This window comes from Homarus americanus, unplaced genomic scaffold, assembly GCF_018991925.1.
Source record: "Homarus americanus isolate GMGI-L3 unplaced genomic scaffold, GMGI_Hamer_2.0 scaffold48061, whole genome shotgun sequence".
In the NCBI taxonomy this organism is placed as follows: domain Eukaryota; kingdom Metazoa; phylum Arthropoda; class Malacostraca; order Decapoda; family Nephropidae; genus Homarus; species Homarus americanus.
The window spans coordinates 1-10,333 of record NW_024745509.1 but is presented as its reverse complement, the minus strand read 5'-3'; the positions used below and the strand labels follow the sequence as shown (position 1 = coordinate 10,333).

At 31.6% G+C, this 10,333-nt stretch overlaps 1 pseudogene; it reads right to left on the bottom strand.

Moving 5' to 3' along the window:
* Nucleotides 1-1,530: 1,530 nt before the first annotated feature.
* Nucleotides 1,531-7,268, bottom strand: LOC121878709 (annotated as a pseudogene).
* Between the last annotated feature and the right edge of the window lie 3,065 nt (nt 7,269-10,333).

Sequence of the window (10,333 nt, the reverse complement as noted above, 5' to 3'; positions counted from 1 at the left end):
GTATAGAAGAGGTGGTTTTGCTTTAATTTTTATAGCTGAGTATGCTAGAATTTTGTTTATAAGGGCGCTATTCGCATTATTATTTTTAGGTGGGGGGCCTTCTAGTCCTTTTTTTTATGCAAAGTTGGTAGGAGTGAGATTTGCGTTTATTTGAGTTCGAGGAACTCTTTCTCGTCTTCGTTACGATAAGTTAATAGGGTTAGCTTGAAAAAGATTTTTACCGGTTTTTCTTAATTATTTAATTTTTTTCATGGGGATAAAAATACTATGTTATTGTTCTATAATTTAGTTTATAACTAATTTAGTATATTGAAAATGTTACGGTAGTTAAGACGTTTTAGTGTCCTTATTGATGTTTTCAAAACATCTGTTTTAAATAAACTAAACTATCAATCAAGCAGTTTATCTCACAACAAAAGTGAAAGAGGATTGACAATGTAGTAAAGGAAATATACTACTGTTAGAATTTGCCCTGTAATAACAAAAGGATCTTCAACAGGTCGAGCTCCAATTCAGGTTAGAAGAATAACAATTGCAATTAAAGATCAAAATAAAACTTGATTTAAAGGATAAAAAGTTAATCTTCGAAATTTAGAAGTATGGGTAAAAGGTAAAATTATTAAAATTGCGATTGATATAGCCAGGGCGATTACTCCTCCTAATTTGTTTGGAATTGACCGCAAGATAGCGTACGCAAATAAAAAGTATCATTCAGGTTGAATGTGTGCTGGTGTAACTAGTGGGTTGGCTGGGACAAAGTTGTCAGGGTCTCCAAGAAGGTAGGGATTTAGAAGAGTTAATAAAATTAATGCGGTCAGTATAACTATAAACCCAACAACATCTTTAAAAGTGAAATAAGGATGAAATGAAACTTTATCAATATGTCTTGCAATTCCAAGTGGGTTATTAGCTCCAGTTTGATGAATAAACAAGATATGGATAAGAGTCGCAGCTGCTGCTAAAAATGGTAATAAAAAATGAATTGTAAAAAATCGAGTCAGCGTTGCATTATCAACTGCAAATCCACCTCAAATTCATTGTACAAGTTCAGTCCCAATATAAGGGATAGCAGAAAAAAGGTTAGTAATAACTGTTGCACCTCAGAAAGATATTTGACCCCAAGGTAAAACATAACCTAGAAAAGCTGTTGCTATAACTATGAATAAAATAACAACACCCACTATTCAAGCATGAAAAAATAAGTAGGATCCATAATACATACCACGTCCAATATGTAAGTAAAGGCAAATAAAGAAAAAAGAAGCCCCATTAGCATGGAGTGTACGAAGAAGTCATCCGTAATTTACATCTCGACAAATATGGGCAACACTAGAGAAAGCTAAATCAATATGAGCAGTACAGTATAGTGTATAGCAAGAAAAAGACCAGTAACAATTTGGACAACTAAGCACAAGCCTAGTAAAGATCCAGAATTTCAGAATGTTGAAATATTTCTTGGAATAGGTATATCTACTAAAGCTCCGTTAGCAATTTTAAAAAGGGGATGGCTTTTGCGAATAGGTGTCGTCATTAATAGGATAGTCGAAGTGGTCTTGAATAAAGATTAACAATTTTTACAATAACGATAAGAGTCAATAGGAGATAAAGGACTATAAATAAAGTAAAAGATATTGTTGGTGGTCTATAAATAGTTCTTACTAGAGTACAGGTGGTATCAAGTGAAAACATATCTGAAGAAATCGCTGATCTAATAATAGAAATATCAGGAGTAATATAAAGAGGGTCTTTTAGTATTATAAAAACTGTCAAAAATAAAGAAAATCTTGAAATAACTATTAAAGCTGTAGCTGAGAATTTGAATGGCTCGTTAGAAGCAAGTGAGGCAACAAATAAATAACACTAATATAGCCCCCAAGAAAATAAGAAAAAGAATGTATGAAAATCAAAAAGAGTTGTTGTTCAACCCTGCAGCAAGCGAAATCATAACAGTTTGTATCAATAATGTGAGACCTATAGATAGAGGATGAATAAGACGTGTGAAAAGTAATGAAGTTACAAAAATAAGAGGAAGAATGAAAAATAAGATTTCAGAGAGTAGTTTAATAAAATATTAGTTTTGGGAATTAAAGATAAAAGTTTACTTTTTTCTCTGAAGTTTTAAGAAAATAAATTTCATTTTTGGTTTACAAGACCAAAGTTTTGGTTTAAACTATTAAAACTAATGTCAATTCTTAGATTAATATTTATTTTCGTTCCTCTTGTCTTTGTTTTCTGTGGGTTATGAAATTTTGTTTCTAACCGAAAACATTTACTTAGAGTCCTTCTTAGTTTAGAATTTATTATATTAGGTATTTTTTGAGTCATAGTAATTTGTTTAGCTAAAGTAGGAATCGAAGCTTATTTTACTTTATTTTTTTTAACTATAGCAGCTTGCGAGGGTGCTTTGGGTCTTTCTTTATTGATTTCTATTGTGCGGACTCACAGTAACGATTGCTTCAGAAGTTTTAGAACACTACAATGTTAAAGTTCATTTTTATAAATATCTTATTGATTGCGTTTGTTAAAGAGTGGTGGTTTATTCAAATTTCTTTATTTTTAATGTGTTTTATTTTTAGGTGTTTTATAGGACATGACTTTTCTGTTTCAGGGTTGGGATTAAGATTAGGTTCTGACCATCTAGGTTTTATTCTAATTATGTTAAGAATATGGATTATGGCTCTAGTCATTTGTGCAAGTCAAAGAATTAAAAAAACAAATAACTCTCCTAGGGGGTTTTTAGTTGTAAATTTACTATTGCTGTTAGCATTGCTTTTAACGTTTTCAGCAACAGATTATCTTTTGTTTTATATTAGATTTGAAAGATCTTTAATTCCTACTTTAATTTTAATTTTAGGCTGGGGTTACCAACCTGAGCGAATTCAGGCTGGAGTTTATATGTTATTTTATACATTGTTTGCTTCTTTGCCTTTGCTTGTTTCTTTATTAAGATTTTATAGATTGGGAGGCAGTCTAACGATAGGTTTAGTCCCATGCGCCGAAAGATCTAATTTTATTACTTTTATGTGGTATTTTTGTACAATTTTTGCTTTTGTAGTAAAACTTCCTATATATCTAGTTCATTTATGACTTCCTAAGGCCCATGTTGAAGCTCTTGTAGCTGGATCTATAATTTTGGCTGGTGTTTTATTAAAATTAGGTGGTTATGGTTTGATTCGAGTTCTCTTTTTATTTCCTGAAGTAAATAAAATATTTTCTTGATTTTGAGTTAGTGTTAGAATTTTAGGCGGGGTAATTGTAAGATTTATATGTTTACGTCAAGTAGACATTAAGTCATTGATTGCTTATTCTTCAGTAGCCCATATAGGGTTGGTATTGAGAGGACTCGTGGTTTTTGGTTGATGGGGTCAAACTGGAGCTGTAGTAATTATGGTGGGGCATGGATTATGTTCGTCTGGACTTTTTTGTCTTGCTAACATAGTCTACGAGCGTTTAGGAAGTCGAAGATTATTGGTGAATAAAGGTTTATTGAATTTTATACCTAGTTTGGGATTGTGGTGATTTTTATTAAGAATTGGTAATATAGCGGCTCCTCCTACAATTAATTTATTAGGAGAAATTAGACTAATTTTAAGTGTAGTAAGGTGAAGAAAACTTAGCATGTTTGGGATTGGTTTATTGTCTTTTTTTAGAGCTGCATACACTTTATACATATACTCGATAAGACAGCATGGGTTGTTTTTTAATTCATTGTTTTCTTGTTGTTCGGGAAAAGTTTCTGAATACTTAGTTTTAATATTACATTGATTGCCTTTAAATGTTCTTATTGTAAAAACGGCTATAATTTTACCAAGATTTTAGTTTAAATAGTTTAATAAAAACGTTGGTTTGTGGTGCCGAAATTATAAGTTATTTATTTTAAATCGTGATTTGATATATTACTATACATTTAACTAGGTTGGTATTTTTATGTAGAAGAGCTTTTAGTTGCATTTTGTTGTCTCTTATAAGTTTATATTATAACAGTGTGACAATAATTGAATGGGAAATTATAACTTTAAATTCTTCTTCAGTCGTGATGACTTTAATTTTTGATTGAATTTCTTTCATATTTTTAGGATTTGTACTTTTTATTTCTTCAATAGTGTTATTTTACAGAGGAGACTATATAGAAGGAGACAAAAGATTTAATCGTTTCATATACTTAGTTCTTGCTTTTGTATTATCTATAGGTGCTTTAATTGTAAGGCCAAATATAATTAGAATCTTGTTAGGTTGGGACGGGCTAGGCTTAGTATCATACGCATTAGTTATTTTTTACCAAAATGAAAAATCTGCAAATGCAGGAATACTAACAGTTTTGTCTAACCGGGTTGGTGACGTTGCTATTCTTCTTAGAATTTCTTTAATATTTATAGCAGGGGGTTGAAATTTTATTTTGTACAGAAGATATATAAGGGATTCTAATTTGTTATTAATAAAATGTTTAGTTGTCATAGCAGCTATAACAAAAAGGGCACAAATCCCTTTTTCTGCTTGGCTCCCAGCTGCCATGGCAGCTCCTACTCCAGTGTCTGCACTAGTTCATTCTTCTACTCTAGTCACGGCAGGTGTTTACTTATTAATTCGTTTTAGTCCAGCTTTAATAGGATCAGAAGCTCAATCTGTTTTATTAATTATTTCTTGTCTGACAATATTTATAGCAGGGTTAGGGGCTAATTTCGAGTATGATTTAAAAAAGATTATTGCTTTATCAACATTAAGCCAACTTGGTGTGATATTAAGGATTTTAGCTCTTGGTTTTGCTGATTTAGCTTTTTTCCATTTGTTAGCTCATGCCTTGTTCAAGGCACTTTTATTTATATGTGCTGGAGTAGTTATTCATGCTGTAAAAGAATACCAAGATATTCGTTGTATAGGGAGATTAGTTTTTAGAATACCTTTAACTAGAACCTGTATAAATTTGGCTAATTTAGCTTTATGTGGAATACCATTTTTAGCAGGATTTTATTCTAAAGATTTAATTTTAGAAGTGGCTTTTATAAGAAATATTAATTTATTAGCTTTCATTTTATATGCTTTGGCCACAGGATTAACTGTTTGTTATAGATTTCGTTTAGTTTATTATAGTTTGACGGGCCTATTTAATTTAAGGAGGATGAGTCAAGTTAACGATAAAAGTGTTGTTATAACTAGATCAATGATAAGGTTGAGGATTGGCGGTGTCACGGGCGGAGCCTTTTTGTCTTGAGTGATCTTCCCTGAATCATATATAATTTGTTTAACTTTCACGTTTAAAGTGTTGGCTTTAGCATTAAGAGTGTTAGGGGCTTTAATTGGTTACCTTTTAAATATTATAAGTGTAAACTATAGGTTACGCAGATTAAAAAGTTATAGCAAAGTTGTGTTTATGGGGTCTATGTGGTTTATACCTTTTTTATCTACATTTAATTTGAGTCACGTTAGGTTAAAAACTGTGGGCGCATGTATGAAGGTTGGTGATTATTGATGATCCGAACATTTTGGGGGTCAAGGTTTGTATTCCAATGTTATACATCAATCAGGATACCTTCAAGTTTCTCAAAGTAGAAGTGTAAGGATTTATATAAAAAGGTTTTTATTCTGGGTAATTGTTGTATTTTTTATCATAATTTACTTATATAATTTAAGATTAGAATTTTGCTTTGAAGCAGCAACGGTGGCAAATTTGCCTGCAAGTAACAATTTCATAACCAAAATCTAATTTTTTTGTAACTAATCAAAATTTTTAGAAGTTAGTACTTCAGTTCTACAACGAAAATGTAGCGTGTTATTTACTGTACACTATAAAAAAGAAACATAAACGGAATTCAACCGCTTAAAATGAAGTTAGAAGCTTCTTTTTTTGGCATAAATATTTCCTTGAAAGGGATAAAAAATCCAGTTTCATCATTAACAGTGATGGGCCTCTATTTTGGCTTCTTTCAAAGATTAAAGACCTGTAACAGATCAAAGCTTAGGCCGAAACTAAGTGCAATACTTCGCTTTTTAATCTTAAAGCTAGTTTATAAAAAACACCTTATGAATGCAACTCATAAATCATAAATTGAATATAGCTCTAATAGGGTCATTCTAAGGCACCTTGGTGTCATTCTTAGTAAAGTCCAAAAAGCAAAATTAATAAAAATAAAACCCCAGTAAGAGCCCAAGAAAATATGTTTGTTAAATGAATAATTGAAGCAAGGGGAAGTAAAAGAGTGATTTCTACATCAAAAATCAAGAAAATAACTGCAATTAAAAAGAATCGTAAAGAAAAAGGAAGTCGTGCTGAGCCTTTAGGATCAAATCCGCACTCAAATGGGGAATTTTTTTCTCGATCTGTAATAAGTTTTTTTGACAAAATCGAGGCAAGGATTATAACTACAGATCTAATTACAAGAGTTGTTGAAACTACAATAAATATAATGAAAATTAATTTTTCTAGAAATTCTAGACTTTTTGGTTGGAAGCCAAATATACTTGTTATATTAAAAAATTAATTAACCTCCTCATCAATAGATAAAGATATATAAAAATAATCAAACAACATCTACAAAGTGTCAGTATCAAGCAGCTGCTTCAAAACCAAAATGATGGTCTGAAGAAAAGTGACATTTATAAAGTCGGTAGAAGCAAACAGCTAAAAAGGAAGTCCCAATGATAACATGAAGCCCATGGAAACCAGTTGCTACAAAAAAAGTAGATCCATAGACAGAGTCTGCAATTGTAAAAGAAGCTTCTACATATTCGAAAGCTTGAAGAGCTGAAAAATATAATCCTAAAAAAATAGTTAAAGCAAGACTTTGAATTGCTTCTGAGTGATTTGACCTTGTAATAGCATGATGCGCTCATGTTACGGTAGCTCCTGACGATAAAAGAATAGTTGTATTTAAAAGCGGAATTTGAAAAGGATTAAAAGGTTGGATACCAACTGGTGGCCAACATATTCCAATTTCAATTGTTGGAGAAAGTCTTCTATGAAAAAATGCCCAAAAAAAAGAAAAAAAGAACAACACTTCTGATACAATAAAAAGAATTATCCCCCAACGAAGCCCTTTTATTACACCTTGGGTGTGGAGCCCCTGGTAGGTCCCCTCACGTGTCACATCTCGTCATCATTGAATTATTGTTAAAATAGTAGCTAAAAATCTTAGCAGGAGCAAGTCTATGTTAAATTGGTGGAATCATTTAACAAGCCCTGTGGTTAGTATTATGGCTCTCACTGACCCTGTTAAAGGTCAGGGTCTTATATCAACTAAGTGGTAAGCGTGGTGTCCGTGTGATGATGACATTAGTTAACTTCTCTGGCATATAAAGTCCTTAGGACAGCAAATACATACGATTGAATTATTGCAACAGCAGATTCTAGTATTAAAAGAAGGATTTGAGCTAATATTAAAAATGACACTAAAGTCAAAGACAAAGAAGGGCCCATATTGCCTAAAAGTGTCAACAAAAGATGCCCTGCAATTATGTTAGCTGCTAGTCGAACGGCTAAAGTTCCTGGTCGAATAATATTTCTTAAAGTTTCTACTAACACTATACAGGTAGTTCTGCTATAACGCGATAGTAGTGTTCTTGTAAAACATCGTGTTATAGAAATTCGTGTAATAGAAATAACATGGCTTATGGAGAAAATAGGGTTAGGTGCAGATTACTCCAAATCGGAAAAAAATTTCGTAGTTAGCCTAACACAAAGGATAGCACAGTCTAAATAAATGTTACATTCATATCTAATAATGAAATCATACAGTAAATGTTACACTTTACCTTGAAAAAATATGAATATAACTTGATGGGGGATAAGGGTGATGTTGAGGCTGAGGAGTCATGAAACATCAAGCTTTTCTTCAAGTGTTATAGCCTTTCTTTTACAATCACCACCGGAAATGCGATCACCAGAGTGCTTCCCAGAGATATTCTTCTTTTCCATAGTCACAAAATTGGAGAAACAGTAATCAGAATTCACTGAGGACACTTAAAAGCTTCACGTGTTTCAAACAAAGTGTGGAGTAAACAGAGCGCGCGGGTCTAAAACGCTATGTATTTTGTTTTTCTCTTATTTAAAATTTTACATTTTACATATACTGTAGAGGTATACTGGATACATAAATATTACATAAATTATTTCTGCAATTCTTCACAAACAAAACACGTAAATCAATTGAACGTGCGATGTCGAACGCGAACCGTAAACACTGCATAACCCTGCGCCAAGCCACAATGTACAGTACACTTTAAACGCTACTTATTTTGTTTTTCTCTCTTATTTATAATTTTACAATTTACATATACTGTACAGGTATTTCTTCACAAACAAAACACATAAATCAATTGAACGAGTGATGTCGAACGTGAACTGTAAACATTGAGCCAAGCCACAACACTGTACAGTACACTTTAAACGTTACGTATTTAGTTTGTCTCTTTTATTTAAATTTATTTAAATTTTTACGATTTCCATATGTATATATATATATATATATATATATATATATTTCATGTAAATCCACAATGAAAACGTGGATAAGATAAATCTTGATAAAATCACACGGGAAAATGGAAACAACGGAGTACCTTAGCTTTCGTCTTTATTCAAGACATCTTCAGAGGCAACTGGATTACATGGACATAGAGAGGCTTAAATATACAGGGTGACCTTAAAAACATGAGGTCAAGTCATAATGATGACATCCACTAATCCCCACACCAACACACACGTAGAGGAGCTTAAGAGAAGGGTGGTGACGTGACTAGCCAGGTCAGGTCAGAAAAAAGGGACCCACAAAATAACTATCATACATCTAGATCAAAGGTTTTCAAAGCATTTTTAACCTTGGGCCACTGACAAATAAATTTATGTAACATATTATCAGTTTTGAACTGACCATCACTAAGGTTTATTGATTTTAATTCCTTAATCAAACTAGCTTCAACCAGAAGTCTTTCTGTGACACAAGATGATTTGTGGGGATTAGTGGATGTCATCATTATGAGCTGACCTCATTTTAGGTCACCCTGTATATTTAGCCTCTCTGTCCATGTAATCAGATTGCCTCTGAAAGATGTCTTGAATAAGCGAAAGCTAGTACTCGTTGACATTTTCGTGTAATTTATCTGGAATATATATATATATATATATATATATATATATATATATATATATATATATATATATATATATATATATATATATATATATATATATATATATATATATATATATATATATATATATATATATATATATATATATATATATATATATATATATATATATATATATATATATATATATATATATTGTAATTTACATATTATTCATATTATGCTACAGCGCCCACAAAACATGACAAACGTTTGAGTCCCCCCAGTAGAGATGTCCGTTCTCTATCCACTCCAGGATGTCTTAGTCCTCCGTTTTCTTTTTGTGTACTCGCTCAGGGACTCAAGTATTTCTGTATATGACACAGGATGATAAGGGACTTTGAATTTATTTGTTTATTTATTTATATATAATATACTGTAATATATTAAATATACTGCAAGTATTTTCTTTAATTTATATACGTGTTTCGCGAAAAAGGGAGGCTACATTTATGGTGATGGTTAAGGACCAAACTCCGAATCCATGACGTGACTTCTGTTCATTATTTATATCCTAAATTTACCACTGTAGGTAGTTTCAAGAATTAATGCAGTCATTTACTGAATATTCTTTGCAAAAAAATAAAATTTAAATGAATTATTTATAAGAGATAAGTATTATGATCAGTAAATATACAGATATGCATTACTGACCACCTCCGAACACAAGGACGGCTAAAAATAGCCACAGGCGGTCACAGTCAAGGTCACTTTCCCTTTCTTGTCACTGGCAAATGGGGGAGGGGGGGATGATAATAGCAGCTGTGTTTATTACGGTATGTTAGACTGGTTTATAATACATTTTTATTATTTTAATATACCGGTAATCTTCATTTTAATCCAGCTTATCAAACGTAAGTTTCAGTATAAAATAATTAGTGGTACTGTAGGACCTTGTGAGTAGTTTACTGTATACATAAATATTACATAAATTATTTCTGCAATTCTTCACAAACAAAACACATAAATCAATTGAATATGTGATGTCGAACGTGAACTGTAAACACTGTGTGTGATGTAGAGAGAGCGCGGGTGTAAAACGCTATGTAATTTGATTTTCTCTTTTATGTAAAATTTTACAATTTACTTATAATATATAGGTATACTGTATACATAAATATTACATACATTATTTCTGCAATTGTTAACAAACAAAACACATAACTCAATTGAACATGTGATGTCGAACGTGAACTGAAGCCACAACAAC